Source organism: Staurois parvus, unplaced genomic scaffold (genome assembly GCF_062004578.1).
Source record: "Staurois parvus isolate SC_StPar_1 unplaced genomic scaffold, SC_StPar_1.0 ptg000218l, whole genome shotgun sequence".
In the NCBI taxonomy this organism is placed as follows: Eukaryota; Metazoa; Chordata; class Amphibia; order Anura; family Ranidae; genus Staurois; species Staurois parvus.
In genome coordinates, this window is record NW_028318014.1 from 1,914,572 (window position 1) to 1,933,436 (window position 18,865).

Consider the following 18,865-nt stretch of genomic DNA (forward strand, 5'->3'; position numbering starts at 1 on the left):
TTCCCTTAGTCTACGGTCAATTTGAATGGCCAACTCAATCAGTTTTTCCAGGGAGTCAGGTAGGCCTACTCGCACTAGTTCGTCCTTGAGAGGCTCAGACAGCCCGATGCGGAACTGGTGACATAAGGCCGCATCGTTCCATCTGGTGTCGCCCATGCAACGCCTAAAATCGGACGCGTATTCTTCGGCTGTCCGGCGGCCCTGCCGCAGGGAGTATAGAGTCGCTTCTGCGGAAGCAGCTCGCTGAGGGTCGTCATACAAGACGGCCATGGCCCGAAAGAACTCGGTCACGGAGTCAAGATGGGGGTCGTGCTTCTCCATCAGACGGTGAGCCCAATCCTGGGGCTCATCCTGAAGGAGGGAGACTATAAACCCCACCTTGACGGTCTCAGTGGTGAACGTGCGGGGTTGTAAGTCAAAGTATAGGGTGCAGGCGTTCCGGAAGGCTCGGAAGCGGCTCCGGTCACCACGGAATCGTTCCGGCAGAGGAACGCGGGGTTCAGGAGCTAGGGATGTGGCAACCGCTCCGGATACCGGGTTAGCGGGAGGTCCTGCAGGTGGAGGACTCTGAGCAGGGGGAGTCAGGGGGGCTAATGACTCCATGCGGCCCTCCAGTCGGGCGCAGCGACTGTGGAAGTTCTGAAAAGCCTGGGTCAAGGTGGCCAGGTGCTGACAAATATCCTCTAGGGACGCCGGTCCACTTCCTGGCTCTGTCATGGCCGCAAGGTACTGTTATGATCCGCCAGGTGGTGCCTCAGGCTGCCAACTGACAGACCTACTCAGAGCGTGGGGTCTAAGCCCGGGCTGTGCTTTCACCAGAGCCCCTGATGGTGGGGATGGACTTGAAACCGTCCCGGGCCAGGTCACGACCTCCGAGCAGGCCCGCCAGTGGCTGAGGAGACCTTTGGGGACAGGTACCGGGAGAGCCAGATATGAAGAGGATGGTGGCCCCAGCAGGGTCGTAACGGATCGTGGGCCCGTGAGGGTAAGCGGGGTACAGAATCGGTAGGCGAGAGTAGTCGGGTCACACGCAGGGTCAGCAGGGAAGTCAATCCGTAGAATGGTCAGGGCAATCCGGGTCAAACGCAGGAGCAGGCAGAATAGTCAGGACAATCCGGGTCAAACGCAGGAGCAGGCAGAGTAGTCAGGACAATCCGGGTCAAACGCAGGAGCAGGCAGAATAGTCAGGGTCAATCAGGGTCACAAGATAGGTGCAGGAACTCAGGATCACAGGAAGACCTTGCAGCAATCTGTGACAGTGCAGGGCATCTTTAAATAGTGCGCCCTGCACTGTCATTGGCCGGCTAGGACGCGCCCCCGGCTGTCATTGGACGCCTGAGGCGCGCCCGCGGCTCCTACTGCGCATGCGCAGCGTCCTGTCAGCCGCGGCTCGCCGGGACCTAGTGCCTGTGTCCCGGCGCGATCTGCCACCAATGCGCATGCGCGAGGGACGGAGCCACGATCGCGGACCATGGAGCCGTGATCCCTGACAGCCCCTGTGCCTGAACCTGATCCTGTCGTCTGCCTGCCTTCCTGATCCCTCTGCCTGACTCCTGACATTGATAGAACTCTGCCTGCACCAACCTCGGCTATTCCTGACCACTCTTCTGCCTGCTCCTTTGTACCTTGTCTGGCCAATGGTTCCTGACCCGGCCTGCCTGACCACTCCACCTCACCAGCCCTGACTACTCTTGTCTGTGTGCTTGTACTTTCCGTTATCAGTTGGAGGTTTGGTTTTGTTTATATTTTGCGTTTTATATTTTTGTATAGCCTCTAATAAATTATATTGTTTACACCATACTTGAGCCTGCGTTTCCCTGTATTAGCCCACACACCTCTGGTCATACCTGGAGCCCTGACAGTGACAATAGGCAAAAGAGGAAAAGGGTGAATCATGACAACTCCTGTTCCAACTGAAGCAAAATAAACAAAATTAGCCTTTTGTAGGCTAAAGATACATAGAAAAACACTTAGGTCTGGACTAGCCGTAATCAATATTTTCATAACTCAAACTGTAATTTTACCTATTTCTAATGCTAATACAGTAGAAACATAATATTCCTTTTTAAAAAGTGTTTGATTTCTCCTCATGTTGTGAAACTCTTGTGACTGTATTCCGGCACCAACACCACATCATCATTGTCTTTAGACACATTACGAGCAGCAGCAGCAGAAGAAACGCCCAGTGGTTTATGTTTAGGATTGGATGCAGTTTCAAACTTGTGGTTATACGTTGTGGTACCAACATGTTCAATCATTAGCTGAGTAATTCTTCTTGGTCCACTCTTTGCTGACAATAGTCCTTCCAACATTGGAGTGGAAAGTTTGTCCCTAAGATCAGTTTTCATTAACTTCACAGATGAAAACACACGTTCTACCTATTTCTTGCTCTGAAGGATAATACAGCTTTGTCCTGCAATGTGCCAATAAGAATCATATGTGTCAGTCTCATCAAAATCAGATGGCCATCATGGCCAATTGTTTGTTTATTAATATATCTGTAGCTTCATCAATCAGTAATGAAAAGTGACAACAGGCAAGTTTTTGGCACAACACCTCATTATTACACTAGCCAATTCCATTTTTGATTAGCATGGACCCTTTGGTATGCTTACAACAGAGGGAATTTGCTAATTTGGAGTCTGGAAACCAGTCAGCCATGCTATTGGTAAGATCATCTAACAAACCTAGTGGCAATTTCTTTTGGCAATACAATTTAACTATTTTCAACTTGGTTAAACAAGTCTTTATTTTATGAGTCAACACTTCTGAATCTGTGCCTTGTTTAGGAAATGCAACAATTCCAGAGTTGGCTTACCTAGCTGCAGCAACAGACTTGTGTTTGGAACTTGAAGCATGACTAAAGATATCATGAGCTCCTCCATGTGCAATTCTGAACAATTTTTTACACCACGGACACTTTGCATCTTGTTTTGAATCATCATCTGCTGCTTACCAGTATTTGAACTGCAGATCTGTTAGCCATGAGCATTAAAAGGAACATTGTCTCAATTTCATGGAACTGCACCGCACAAAGTGAAACCTAAAACACACACCTTGAACTGTTGTGTTACTAACAGCAGCTGTTAAATGTGTCAAACGTTAAACTGAAATCAAAAGAGCCCTTTAAAATCTTTATACACTTCAGTGGGAAAGCTATGGCCAAACCAGCCCAGAGCCCTTTTACATTACAGTAACTGTTCAACCTAACCTACTGCTGCCTTGTGTGTTATAGATGCCTGTGTGACAAAAGTCAGGAAACCTATAGGTGTTAATGAAATCTGATCTTTTAGAACTTTGTTAAAAATGTTTTGAACATTAGCTGCAATTAGGAATACATCATGTGTGAAGATTGGTTTGGAGTGTTGAAAGGTGTCTAAAAAAAAGAAAGAATAAATGTTATCTAAGTTGCCCACTTGCCTTATACAGTAGGCTGCAAAGACAAAATGTGTGTGGTGTATTAGTATTAAAAATAACCATTTACTGTTAAATGAACAGATTGTCTAATCTGGTGGTAGTGGTGGGGGTGGTGGTGGCTGTAGAGCCATACAGCTCAATACGCTATTCACTGTTTCTAGGAAAGATACAATCAGATTGCTCTAACCTCAGTGACGGTCCTCAGACTCCCAGTCCCCAAAACATAAGTAGACCCTCAAAACATGCTGGCTTCCAAAAATGACAAACTTACTAGAGTACAGAGTTCCAATAAGAGGGAGCCAGAGGCAGTGCCAGTGGCTGGTCAATAGCAGTGGCATGATTGATGGTCCAGGAGAACAAAGGGGGAGAAGGAGAAAGCCAAATATGAGACTAAAGAAGATTAAAAAAAAACACACCACAACAAATTGTGTATTTGCTTACTGTATGATCTAACTATATGAAACCAAAGGGAATGCTTCAGGACAGGAGGCAGCAGGTAGATAGCTGACATTGTGTTTGGTGCAGTTTACTTGATCCAAGGAGGGCAGCAGGCAGCAGGCAAGATGTTGGCAGCAGTGGCGAAACAGGCTGGTCAAAGCAGTAGTAAGTTTAGTCCAGGTAGAGCCAACCTAATGGCACAAAGAGGTAGAGGGAGAGGGAGAAAACCAAACATGACACTCACTATAGCAGGTAATTTCTTGATAAAGCACACTACAACAAATTGTGTATTTGCTTACCGTATCATATGAAGTAAAAGGGAATGCTTCAGGAGTTGCAGCAGGCAGGCAGCACTTGCTTGTAGGCAGACAGCTGAGCTGACTTTGTATTTGGTGCAGTTCACTTGATCCAAAGAGGGCATCAGGTGAGATGTTGGCGGAAGTGGTGGAGCAGGCTGGTCAAAAAAAAGTGGCATGATTAGGAGCTCAAGGAGAACAACCTAATGGCACAAAGAAGGAGAGGGATAAAAACAAACATGAGACTCACTATAGCAAATAATTTCTTGAATACGCACTCTGCAACAAATTGTGTATTTACTTACCTTTTAATAATAAAGCCAAAGGGAATGCTTCAGGAGGTGTTGCAGCAGGCAGGTGGGTCTTGTGCTTGTAGGCAGACAGCTGACCTTGTGTTTGGTGCAGATCCCTTGATTCAGGGAGGGTGGGCAGCAGGCAAGGCATTGGCAGCAGTGGTGAAACAGACTGGTTAAAGTAGTAGCATGACTGGGAGTCCAGGGAGAATCAACGTAAGAGAGGGAGAAGGAGAAAAAACAAACATGATAGTATAGCTGTCGGTGGCGGTGATCCTCCACTGCAGTCATTGCTTGCACCCATATAGATTGCTCTGTGATATTGCATTCATTCATTATTGCCTGCATTAAACTGCTCCATTCATTGCATGTATTCATAATTGCCCCAGAGAGAGTACAGTGCTCCATCCATTGACCAGTGCATTCATTCATTATTGTCCCAGGCCAGTAGTACTGCTGCTCCTGTAATATATTCATAATTGCCCCAGTAGTAGACTGCTCCATTCATTAACCATTGCATTTGTTCATTATTGCCCCAGTAGTGGTACTGCTCAAGCTTCATGTCCATTGGCCATTCATTCATTAATGCTGTTTGCCCACACAAATTTATTCCATACAGATCAGGGGCAACTAACAACTCATGGGGCCCCCGGGCAATAGGGGATCATGGGGTCCCTGTGTCCTTGCCCAAACTCAAAAAAGCCTATGAAAAAGGTACCAGGGGCATCTCATGGGGCCCCCTACTGACCCTGGGCCCTCGGGCAGTGCCTGAGTTTCCAAATGGTCAGTCCGCCCCGATACAGATACATTCTAATTACTGAACTGAATTAATTGGGTACAGTGGCGGCTGGGCGGCAACAGCAGGCAGGCAGGTACAGTCAGGCAGGCAGACCTGGCTCCATCCAGCAAGAGCAGCAGAGCAGGGCAGCATGCATGATCAAGCGGTGGGCAGGAGGGGTGTGTCTCCTGCGATGGAAATGGCCTGTCTAGCATACTTTTTTTGTACACCCAAACGCGCCGTGCACCATGATATCATGCACAGCACACAGCACAGGCATGGACCCAACCTGCCACCACAAAGTGCATGTGCACCGAAGATTGCCAAATGGCATTCATCTGGTTTCAGAACTACACATGCACAGTTCTAAAGTTGGTCGAAAGCTATTTTTCAGGCAACTGCCGTCTGTAATGGACATTTACAGACAGCTTGTAAACCAGGCCAATATTTACAAACTGTCTGTAAATTATTGGATGGTTGGCAACCCTGCCTCTCACACATTTCTATTTATTAACTCTATCTAGCTGAAGGAGTTGAGGGAAACAAGATAATAACCACTGACAGGCCTGTCTTTCCATCAGCTTTGCTTTTCCCTGTCTCTCCTTCCCCAAGTAATTTACCATATGGAACATGCTTCCTCTGCTCCTGGAAGTCCTTTTTTTTTTTTTTTTTTTTTTTCTCTCCATGTTTATAAACAATTCAATGTACGTTCCCTCAAAATGTTCCAATACCCATGTATTCCTTAGTTTTAAAACATATTCTAGAAAGTTCTTTTATGTCCATTTTATAATCAATTTCTCCAAAAAGTTTAACTACACAAAAATAAATATCATCCACATTTCTTTTTTGCATGAAAAGATCATTTAACTGGTATAAGCCCTGTTTTCTAAATAATTGTTATTTAATCTCATGAAAGAAGGTTTACTTCAATCTTCTATTATGCATATCTTTTTTTAAATTTCATCACTTATTATAAGCAGAACATACCCAAACTCAAGGTTCCAATTCAGACTTGTTCCTTTCATCTCACCCAGACAAGCCAGATACCAGCTACCACAGCACATCTCCACTCTCATCAAAACTAAAAAAAATTGTAAGTCACACTCCAAAACTTAGCTCTTCTTTCTATATTATAGGATTGTAAAAAAAGACCTGAAACCAACCTTTCTTGATACATTTCACCACTGTTGGCAATGTGACTCTTACAGTATGTTTAGCTTTCATTGGCTCTCATTGCTGAAAATATTGATTGGTATTGCAATCAAGGACAAAAGGTGTGCAAAATCCTACAGTGTTTACTTTTAAAAAGCAGCTGCAGCATTTTGCTGAGGTGTGGTTGAGATGAAGGCACCCTTCTTCACATTTTGTGGTCTTGTACACAATTGCATGAGGATGGAAAGACATGGCTTTACTGGCAACAATTCAGATTTTCTTCAGAACACAAGGAGATACCAGTGATAGTAGGACAAATACTACATCCTAATTCACCTGCTCTACCTTTCTGTTATCTTTCACCTTCTGCTGCTCTTTTCTATACGCCCTCCACCCATCCTATCTCCTCTATACTCCTCTCTTGTTTTCCCAATCTCTTAATTTCACTAACAAAAGAAAAGCTACAGGACTGTATAAAATCCTTCAGTATAAATACATTCATAAAAATATTTATAATTACATAAATAAAAAGTAGAAAAGATAACAAATAGATGACAGGCTAATTATTAAAAAGTAGAAAAGATAACAGATATCAGTCCAATTAATTAAAATTGGAAACTGTCATGACTAAAGCCCACCATAGACAGTTCGAATCTCGGCTGGTTCAGCAGGGACTGGACCAGATTTGAACCATGTATGGGCAGGCTGAATAAACCCAGGTTAATCAATCGATCAACTTGGGTAAAACCAGCCTGATGGATTTTAAATGCAATTATTGCTATTATAGCCAATAGCAGTAATCAATGTTTTCAGGGGGTGGTTCCCTCCCACCAGGAGAACACAATGGCTCTGCAGGAGGGATTCCCGCATAAACACTATGTTAATGGAGGAATTGAGCAAAATTTCTCTGTCTGTGGTCTATCTTAAATAACAGGCTCTACCCACTCTGTAGTCCACTTAGTGCAGCTTCCACAATGTTCCCAGAAAGCTTTAGCAGTTTCCAAAATAACTTTTCATTATGTCCAGTGTTGTAAATCAACAATTTCCTCAACTCAAAATTTGAACCAATATTTTGCTTTTCATTTAGACTTGTGTTATTGGGGTTATCTTATTTATAGCAAAGAAGAACAAACACGAGCTGCCTGAATATTTGTAAATGCTACAAAATAACACTTTATCAAATAGATTTAACATGATCATAAATACTAATCTGTAACCCAAAATCATTGGCAACAATGGGAGCGTATCATGTATCCCATTGAAAGATTTCAAATGACCGTATAGCTTTTATCTTGTGTTTTTTTTTTGCACAAACAACACATTTCATTTTCAATTTTCTTTAACAATTGGGCCTCTTTATGAGAAGCCTACTGCCAGCTTGTTCAAAGGGATCCAATTTTCTTTCCAATTAAAACAGGCAAACACTTTCAAATCAAAGTTACAATTTAACCATGCATTCGATCACAACAGAATGCTCATCAGTTATTATCTTCCCAAATCATTAATCTAAGAATTGTCACTAACAAACTTACCAGCAGTCTATGAGCCTGTATTTAAAAACAAAGTAACAGTTTTTGAAATTGTACAATGGTGTTATGATGGGACCAGTAGAGAAATAGTTGTAGGTCTTTTAATGCAGTTGCAACATTGACATACCATGAGCATAATGGTAAAAATAACAATTATTTTTAAAAACATTTTACCGAATTTCAACTGAATACTATTATATACTGTACAGGACACCGGGAATTTGTTTCTGGATGGCAGATACATTTCCCCGATACTTGTGGTGTGGTCTCATTAAGGGAGACAATTGCACTAAGTGAAGCAAGTTTTCTTTTTGTTTAGCAGTGATCCAAATAAATGACTGTTTTGCTTTCACCAAACTGGCTGGGGGTCATTCCAGAGCTACCCCATATTACAATACCTATTGTATATTTTGTTATTATGATATTATTATTGCTTTTCGCAACACCAATATGTTCTGTAGCACTGTACAAAATCAAGATATATATATATATATATATATATATATATATATATATATACGTATAGATAGATAGATAGATAGATATAGATATATACAGTTGCAAGAAAAAGTATGTGAACCCCTTGGGATTACGTGGAGTATTGCATGAATTGGGCATAAAATGTGCTCTGAACGTCATCTAAGTCACAACAATAGAAGAACACAGTCTGCTGAACATTATACTACACAAACATTAGATGTTGCCATGGTTTAATGGCACATAACATGTAAACATTCACAGTGCAGGGAGGAAAAAGTATGTGAACCTTTGGACTTAATAACTGGTTGACCCTCCTTTGGCAGCAATAACCTCAACCAAACATTTCCTGTAGTTGCAGATCAGACCTGCACAACGATCTGGAGTAATTTTGGACCACTCCTCTTCACAAAACTGTTTCAGTGTAGCAATATTCTTGGGATGTCTGGTGTGAATCGCTCTCTCAAGGTCATTCCACAGCATTTCAATTGGGTTAAGGTCAGGACTCTGACTGAGCCATTTCAGAAGGCGTATTCTGTGCTGTTGCAGCCATTGTTTTGTTGAATTACTTGTATGCTTTTGGTCATTGTCCTGTTGCATCACCCATCCTCTGCGGAGCATCAGTTGGCGACAGATGGTCGTACGTTTTCCTGCAAAATGTCTTGATAAACTCTGGAATTCATTTTCCCATCAATGACAACAATCCGTCCAGGCCCTGGGGCAGCAAAGCAGCCCAAAACCATGATGCTCCTTCCGCCATGTTTTACAGTGGGGATGAGGTTTTGATGTTGGTGTGCTGTGCCTTTTTTTTCTCCACACATAGTGTTGTGTGTTCTTCCCAAACAACTCAATCTTGGTTTCATCTGTCCACAGTATATTTTGCCAGTAGTGCTGTGGAACATCCAGGTGCTCTTTTGCAAACTTCAAACGTGCTGCAATATTCTTTTTGGACAGCAATGGCTTCCTCCATGGTGTCCTCCCATGTACTCCATTCTTGTTTAATGTTTTCCTTATTGTAGATGTGTCAACAAAAATGTTAGCATGTGCCAGAGATTTCTGTAGGTCTTTAGCTGACACTCTGGGATTCTTCTTTACCTCATGCAGCATTCTGCGCTGTGCTCTTGCAGTCATTTTTACAGGACGACCACACCTAGGGAGAGTAGCAACACTGCTAAACTTTCTCCATTTGTAGACAGTCTGTCTTACCGTGGACACATGAACATCAAGGCTTTTGGAGATACTTTTGTAACCCTTTCCAGCTTCATGCAAGTCAACAATTCTTGATCGTAGGTCTTCTGAGAGCTCTTTTCTGCGAGGCATGGTTCACATCAGACAGTGCTTCTTGAAACCAGTAAACCCAAAACAGGTGTGTGTTTTTTAAGGGCAGGACAGCTGTCAGCAACACTTCCAATATCATCACACTGATTGGAGTCAAGGTTGGCTCACTCCTGGCTCCAATTAGCTCTGGGAGAAGTCATTAAGCTAGGGCCTCACATACTTTTTACTCCCTGCACTGTGAATGTTTACATGTTATGTGCAATTAAACCATGGCAACATCTAATGTTTGTGTAGTATTATGTTCAGCAGACTGTGTTCTTCTGTTGTTGTGACTTAGATGACATTCAGAGCACATTTTATGCCCAATTCATGCAAAACTCCACGTAATCCCAAGGGGTTCACATACTTTTTCTTGCAACTGTAGATATAGATAGATATAGATAGATAGATATATATATATATATATATATATATATATATATATATATATCTATGTGTGTGTGTGTGTGTGTGTATGTATGTATGTATATATAAAATTTCAAATGAAAAATAAAAGGGAAGTGATAGGTGCAAGTAGTAAGGGAGATTTGGCAGAGATAAATGTGAGGTGGGTAACAGTGTGATGATGTGAGAAAAACCGAGGAATATGAGGTTGTGGGAGATATTTTATAAATAAAGGTTAAATGCCATTCTTAGAATTTGCATTTTTAAAATACTTTAAAGTTTTTCCTCATCCAGCTAGTCCAGCCTAGATTTGTCCATGTCAAGGAAGCAACACCATTATAATCATAAACCTATTCTCCCTAGCCTAGCATTAATCTGTAACACTATACCTTCGTTCAGTTCAGCGTTTGACTAGGTCCACTGGTCTTTCACTAGAGCTACCAATTCACAAACATTAAAGGTCACACTTGTCTTCCAAGTTATGGCTTCACAATACAACCTAAGAGTCAGGATTCGTGTGAATTGCCTCTCCTCTGTCCAGCAAGTAGCTCCACCACAATCCATCCATCCATCCAAAAAATAAACATTAGCACACATCACAAATTTGCCTTCTATAGACACTTCAGCTCCAGTTTGAGTATTTATACTGGAAAGATGCCTGCACCTGCAGGCATCATTCTAGTACCGTTTTTTTGGAGCCAACGGTCGGCTCTCCTGTAAAAGCAATCTGAGTGGCTAACTAGCAGCTGGATTGCTTTTAAAACAGTGGAAGGGGATGTCGGTGGCTTTACCGGGATCTCCTGTCACTTCCGCTGGCTGATCATAGAGGCGAACAAAGACTGGATCGGCTTTGTTTGGTTCTATGATATATTAACCTGGAAGCGATGACTTTACATCACTTCTGGTTTACACGGATGTAGTCGGCACCATTTTTACAAATAAAAAGCATTTGATCACACCGATGTTGTTGTGATCAAATGCTTTTAAGGGCAGAGGAGGGATTTGGGGTCTTATTGACCTCAGATCTCTCCATAAAGAGTACCTGCCTATTGCTGTCACAAGGGATGTTTACATTTCTTGTGACAGCAATAAAAGTGATCACATTTTATTTTAAAGAGACAGTGTAAAAATAAATAATTAGATTGTTCTAAAAAAATGTAGAGTGCTTCCGTTCCCCCCCCCCTCCCCCGTGCTCATGCGCAAAGGTGAATGCATGATCTGCCCTGCACACAAACAGTGATAGTACCACACATGTGAGGTATCACCGTGAACATCAGATCATGGGCAGTAATTCTAATACCAGACCTCCTTTGTAAATCTAAAGTGGTAACCTGCAAAAGCTTTTAAAGAGTTTACTATGGATAGGAAAATTTTCGCAGTTTGTTACCGTTGCATGGGCATGTGCAATTTTAAAGCGTAACATGTTTGGTATCTATTTACTCAGCGTAACATCTTTTATGATTTACCAAAAAAGTGGGTTAATTATTGTGTTTTTTGCATTAAAATTCCAAATATAGTGCGCGATTACCACCTGATATAAAAAAAATTGCAAAACCCACCAATTTATTCTCTAGGGCCTTTGCTTTAAAAAAAATATATAATGTTTGGAGGTTCTAAGAAATGTCCTAGCAAAAAATACTGATTGTTACATGGAAATAAAAAGTGTCAGAAAAGGCTTGGTCTTCAAGTGGATGAACACATCCTCTATTTATAGATAACATCTCTGACCACCACCGTTCCTAACATCCTAAAATAATTCTCTAAATTCAGAGCACGGAGAAATTTCCAAACATAAACAGCTTAATCAGATGTTCTAAATATCTCCCTATCTCTGCCTTTCTAGTATGTTGACCTCCTAAGATGGTGCTGGGCCACAGTATTAATATTTATATCCCACACATAGAAAATACAAAGTAAATGATTGGATTTCCTCACTTTCTGGCTTACTCACATAATTATTTGATATCTAATACCCACAATACCATACACAGTCTCACAAGTTTCTTTCCTGTCACCTCCTTTCTCATATACTGTAATGTTATTCTTGATAAATTTCCTCATCTTCATGCAGCTTACTTGACTATATTGAAACTCCTTCTACATACACAGTATAACGTTGTTGCAAATCCTATATTATTGTAATAATCACAGGACACGTGGCGTTGTTATCCAGGTTTACATTGTTTGTTTAATATCCTGTACATCAGTAAACCTAATAAAAATTAAATAGAAGATCTGGTGGCACCTGTCAGGCTGCTGTTATAGTGAACTAGTGAAGTGCCTTTACCTACCTGCATGCTGTGGTCTCCTGCAGCTGAATTATTTCATCACACTTTACAGGAATTTCATTTCCAGCAATATAATGCTCCTTGTCATACTGCCTAGGCTATAGAGAACTTGTTTTCACTGCATTATATTATAAGTAGCTGGCTGCATGTTCCACCAGTTTGACCCCCCCCTGCCACTGTGCTGGACTGCCGGCTAGAGAAGGAGTCGGCTGTGCGCTCTGGTGCCGCTCACCTCCTCCACTTCCCCAACTGGTTGTGTGGAAACAGAGCAGCCGTGTGAGTTGCAGGCTGCGGGCTTCCTCTCCCCCGTCACTTCCCTGTTGTGTGAGCAGAACGGGCTGTGTGTTCTCCTCTGCTCGCTCCTGTCCCCCTCCATCCTAGCAGCAGCAGTTCTGAGCAAATCAGGTCAGAAATATTTGGCAATGCAGCAGCCACTAGGGATTCTGGGAAATGTAGTCCTTTAAGTGGCACTGCACAATACAAGTCAACGAAGGCTAATGTAGCTGCAGACTTTTAACAGTCAGTATTCCCTGCACAACAGAACAGGAGAGACATAACTTTTTCCAGGCCATTCTGGAGAGATCTGGGTCTTTTGTAGGAGGAAACCAAATCATACAGACCTGTGGCCTTAGCTGGGAATATGCAGAGTCTGGGGTGCTATCTCACAGCTGTTCTGGTAACAGAGACTGGGGACCCAACACAGGAGTGCCTGTGCCCACATTAGACCTGTTGCTAGTGACCGAGCATAGAACCAGTGAGACTGAGACACTGAGAGATTACTTGATGAGCTGGGTCTGGAGCTGGAAGGACCCACTACAGTGAGTGTCTACAGCAAGGGAGTACCAGCAAGGACCAGAGTTTAGAGAAAGAGCCTTGTGAGGACCTGTTTGGGAGGACTGAGTTACCAGATCTTTGATACCTGAGGACAGCAGACCGCCAAGTCATCTATACTAGATTCCGGTGTACCAGGAGGGTTGAGCCAAACCATCTGTGCTTATCTCGACTCTGACACAGGTAATTCAACAGAGATTTTAGTAGCCCAACAGCCATCCATTGTACACTCCTAAAGTGGCAACTCTACATGCACCACCTTACAGAAGATCCCTAACAAAATCCAGCTAACACTGATAATTAGAAACCAGGTACTTTATAGCCACCTCCGGGGGTACCCCTTTGTCAGAAACGCATACACCTACCCACTATTGGTGCTGTATGCCTTTTATTTTTGGGTTAGTTAATGCTGAAACTCTTAACCCTGTTTTCACCAGTTATAATTTGGTTTAGCGTCACTACACTTCAGTTAATTGCCATTTTTTGGGTCAAGGTTCAAATCCTTTAGTACAGCATCTTTTATCCTGTTCACTTGCCTGTTTGTTGATTAGTACATTGTTTAACTGCATTGCCATAATACATCTTTTCTATTTTAATAATGTTTAGTGGTTCTAACAAGTAATTAACAGGCAATTGTTCAGCCCACACAGGGGCAAGCAATGACTGGAATAGGCACACATAAAGGCAAAAGTGGCAATACAGAGGTACTATAAAGTAGTCAAAAACTGACACTGCAGCAGCAATGCAACACACCTCATAGGGTTCAGAGGATAGAGGACCAGGAGAGACCCCCCATGGTGGGAGGGGTCTCTTTGGGGCCACCAACACCCTTGTAGAGCCATTGTCCACAGCTCATGTGGATACAGGAGGATAAGAGTCCAAGCGCAGAAGATGCAGAAGATGAAAGGCAAGATGATAAGGCAGCAGGTAAGAAGGAGCGCATACCTGTAGATGAGGTAGAAAAAAAGAATAGAAAGAGGAAAGTATTGGCCTGAGGGCCAGAAAATGGAAAAGAGGGGAAAGACTAGGTCTCAGGAAAAATGGGACCGCCCGTCAGAGTAAGCCCAAACTGGCTTGGGGGAGGCTGGGAAAGGCACACGTCTTTGAGGAACTTAGCTTGCAAGTCATTGTTAATACTAGACATCTGCTCATTGAGCATCAGGGTAGTCATACAATCTCTCACCCCTTGAAAGAGGACAGATGGTTTTTTACAAGCTTGAGCTATTGTTCTGGTGGCTGACAAGAAAGGGTAGGAGGCGAGCCTCAGCTGATGAGCATACAAACCCAGTATGTGGCAATGTAGTAGAGCAAACTTGGCCTCTATATGTATGGGTAAGTGGAATAAGGTAAAGAGGAGGCCACCAAATACAGAGGACAAGAACTCAACTAATTTAGGGCATGTCCACCAAGTATGCAAAACATCGCCTCCTGGCCACAACCCTGAAAGCAGTGGTCATTGTAGGATGCACGCGCAATACAGGCTGGAACCCAGTACCAACAGAGTAGTACCTTATATGCTGCCTCCAAAGTAGCCATATAAATTGAGCATTTAGCCACAGAAGACCAGGCCTTGCTCCAGTCCTCTAGATGTAGATTAGTTTAACATCTATAGTTGGGAAGATACTGGAGAGTTTAATAAAAGACCACATAGATGAGTTCTTGCTGTAAAAAAATATTTTAAGCAACAGATAGCATGGATTCATGAAAGACAGAAGTTGTCAAACAAATCTGATTTCTTTTTATGAAGAGGTGAGCAAAACCTTGGACAGAGGGATGGCGGTGGACGTGGTATACTTGGATTTTGCAAAAGATTTTGACACAGTTCCCCACACATGGCTAATGTGTAAGGTAAAGTCTACAGGTTTGGAAAAATACATATGTAAATGGATAGAAGAATGGCTTAAAGATTGTATTCAGAGAGTAGTGGTTAATGATTCATACTCTGAATGGTCTAGGGTTGTTAGTGGTGTACCCCAAGGTTCAGTATTGGGACCCTTACTTTTTAATATATTCATAAACAATATAGGGTTTGGGATTAAAAATACCATTTCAGTCTTTGCAGATGACACCAAGCTGTGCAGTGGAATAACGTCCTTACAGGATGTCTCCAACTTACAAGCCGTCCTCAATGCACTGTTTAATTGGACACCTATGTGGAAAATGAGGTTTAATGTTGATAAATGTAAGGTTATGCACTTGGGGGCTAAGAATATGCATGCATCATACATACTAGGGGAGTACAACTGGGGGAATCAGTGGTGGAGAAGGATCTGGGGGTTCTGGTAGATCACAAGCTTAATAATGGCATGCAATGCCAAGCCACAGTTTCTAAAGTGAGCAAAATCCTCTCTTGTATTAAAAGAAGTATAGACTCCAGAGAGAATGATAATTTTACCCCTGTACAAATCATTATTAATAACTCATCTGGAATATGCAGTTCAGTTTTGGGCACCAATTTACAAAAAGAATATTGGGGAACTGGAGAAAGTACAGAGAAGGGCAACCAAACTGATAAGAGGCATGAAGGAGCTCAGCTATGAGGAAATATAAGAGGAACTAAATTTATTCTCTCTTGAGAAGAGGAGATTAAGGGGGGATATGATCAACATGTATAAATACATCATTGGTTCATATAGTGAACTCGGTGTAGAGGTATTCACCCTAAAGTCATCACAGAGGAAAAGGGGGCACTTTTTATGTCTGGAGGAAAAGAAATGTAATCTCCAAACACGGAAAGGTTTCTTCACAGTGAGGGCTGTGAAAATGTGGAATAGACTCCCTCAAGAGTTGGTTCTGGACAGCTCAGTGGATTGCTTTAAAAAAGGCCTGGATTCTTTCTTAGATACACAGAATATAACTGGATACTAACATTTATAGGTAAAGGTGATCCAGGGAATATCAAATTGCCTCTCGGGGGGATCAGGAAGGAATTTTTTGCCTGCAGGAGTAAATTGGATCATGCTTTGCTGGGTTTTTTTTTTTGCCTTCCTCTGGATCAACTGTGGGTATAGGATTATAACTTTTTTTTTTTTAAATGGTTGAACTGGATGGACTTTTTGTCTTTTTTCAGCCAAACTAACTATGTAACCATATGGAAGGGCGCAGCGCTATAAGCAATATATAACCTTAGCATGAACATATAGATAATCAACATATATATTGCAAAATCGTGACTGTAGTGTGTCAATATAGTGCCAAAGTCTCTATATAAAATCTATACAGAGACTTTGGCACTATATTGACACACTACAGTCACGATTTTGCAATATATATGTTGATTATCTATATGTTCATGCTAAGGTTATATATTGCTTATAGCGCTGCGCCCTTCCTTATTGATAACTTTTTTTGAAGGTCTACCGGTGCCTTTTGGCATACAGCAGCTTCCCATCTAGCGCTCGCTTTTCCTTTCTCTATAGTTTATCTATGTAACCATGTAAGAAAAGGGGGCAGAGAAGAACCCAGCATATTTTACCGAAGCAGAAGGGGCCAATACAGGACCTGTATCCAGGTCAATATAGCCTCCCTGAACCCCCCAGCATGATAAAGCAAAGTCAAGTACTGCCAAGATAGGGAGTCGAAGACTTTGTAAATATCAAAAGAGAGCAGTAATCTGGGAATATTCTGTTGCAGATGTTGTTGCTAGCCTGGGAACAAAGCCCACCTGGTCCCTATGAATTAGGCAATGCAGATAGGTATTAATACGAAGTCCTCATTCGTTAGGGAGATAGGCCGAAAGGCCTGTGGTTCCAAGGCATCTTCCACCTTTTTAGGGATCATAGAGATATGGGCCCTGAGAGCATCAGGGGAAGGTAAAGAGTCCTGTTTCAAGGCATTGAAATAATTAGTAAGGTGTGGTGCCTGGAGTGTGGAAAATTTCTTATAATAAAGGCCAGAAAAGCCATGCGGGCTAGGGGCTGTAGAGGGCCGCAAGGTCTTGATGGCTTGGAGGACATTAGTCTCAATGATACTAGCATTCAGAGAGCCGTGCGCTGCTTCAGATATGCAGGGAGATTCAGGTTGCGAAAGAAAGATTCAGCTTGATCCATGGGGAATGGGTCAGGTTTAGCATAAAGCTGTGAGAGGAAGTTCACAAAGCCCAATACAATCCGCTGTGGGTTGGAGGTGCAGCCTCCTGTGGGAAGCCGCAGTTAGACCGGCCAAAATGCTTTCCCCACTGCATTAGGTTTCCTAGCCAGCATTGGTCCAGGTTTATTAGCACAAGCATAATATTTGTGTTTAGTCCAGCGCAGGGCCTTCTTGGTGGCAGAGGTGGAAAGTAAGTCCAACTCCGCAGCTAGGGCCTCACAAGCCCTTCTGTGAGCCACGATAGGGTGGGCCTTCCAGCGTGCGTCTGCATCAGCCAGGAGAGAATGTAGTTCACAACATCTAATAACAACATCCAGTGAATGACAACAAAGTAAAACCATGAACAATTTCATGGGCCCAAGGTCCATGCCCTGAAATCAGGACAGCATCCTCCCAGGTGGCAAAAGGTACTCGGTGAGCCCCCACTGGTGAGCAGGGCCTAAGGCCTTGGTGAGAGGCAGACATAACAATTGTGCACACTCAGAGTAACAATCCCTTCTAACCAAACAGTGGAAACGCCACTTTCCATAGCAATAGGAGTTATCTTTTTTGGAGGGCCCGGCAGTGAACATTCTGTACCATGATAGTATACTTCACAGCCTATTGGCTCTACAAGGAGGCAGGTACAACAGCATCCACACCAGGGCAATGAGCCCTGAAAGGTCATGGAAGGAAGGGGAGGAAAAATGAGGAGGAATGTGATGGGGGAGAAGGGGCAAGGGGAACGAAAAGAGGAAATGGAAAGAAAGGACGTTCAGGAAAGGGAGGGCCTATGCCTCATGGTCGCTTTAGTCACAAGACCACAATGCATAGTAACAGGAAACTGTGTAGCTTTGACAAATATATATAAGAAATTGTTATGAGAAAAAACACAGGGTGGCCAGGTCCTCCCCCATAAGTAAAGGGGCTGTAATAACAGTGGCCCATAGACCAGTGAGCAGGAAGGGAGGGCCTGGTCAGCCCAGGTGGCAGAAAATAGTAAGAATGACATAAGACCAAAAAAAATTCTTGCAAAGGAAACCAAGTATCCTCTGGCCCCAGGAGAGGGCATGTGAAAGTGCTCCAACTCGAACGTCCAGAACTGTGCAAATGTCAGAGATAAACTTAACTCAGCTTCAAGATGCCCAGGTTGTCCCGTGCTATGATTGCGCAGGGGGATGGTGTCAAGTAGTGGCATCTCCACAGGTGTAAGGCAAATTCCGCCAGGTGAGCCGGGGGAAAAAGTAAGTAACCAGGCTACGTCTGTAGCAAACAAAACAGTGCAGTAATGTCAACACACCAACATAGCAGCTGTCTAGCTGAAACTCACGGTACCTGTAGTATACACCATGGAGTCCAGTGCAAAGTTGCACTAGTGGCAATGTGACCTCACAATCAACCTGGAGGGGAGCATGCAGGACTGGACCACAGAAGAATCTTAGGAAGAGACCTCTTGCTGCCCAAAGCCTTCTTCCAGAGGCGGCCTAGTTGACTTGAGGCCTGCTGAGAAATGTAGGGATGTGCCTGCCCTGGTCTGCTCCCCCCTGAGGCAGAAGATGGAGGGAATCCAGGGTTG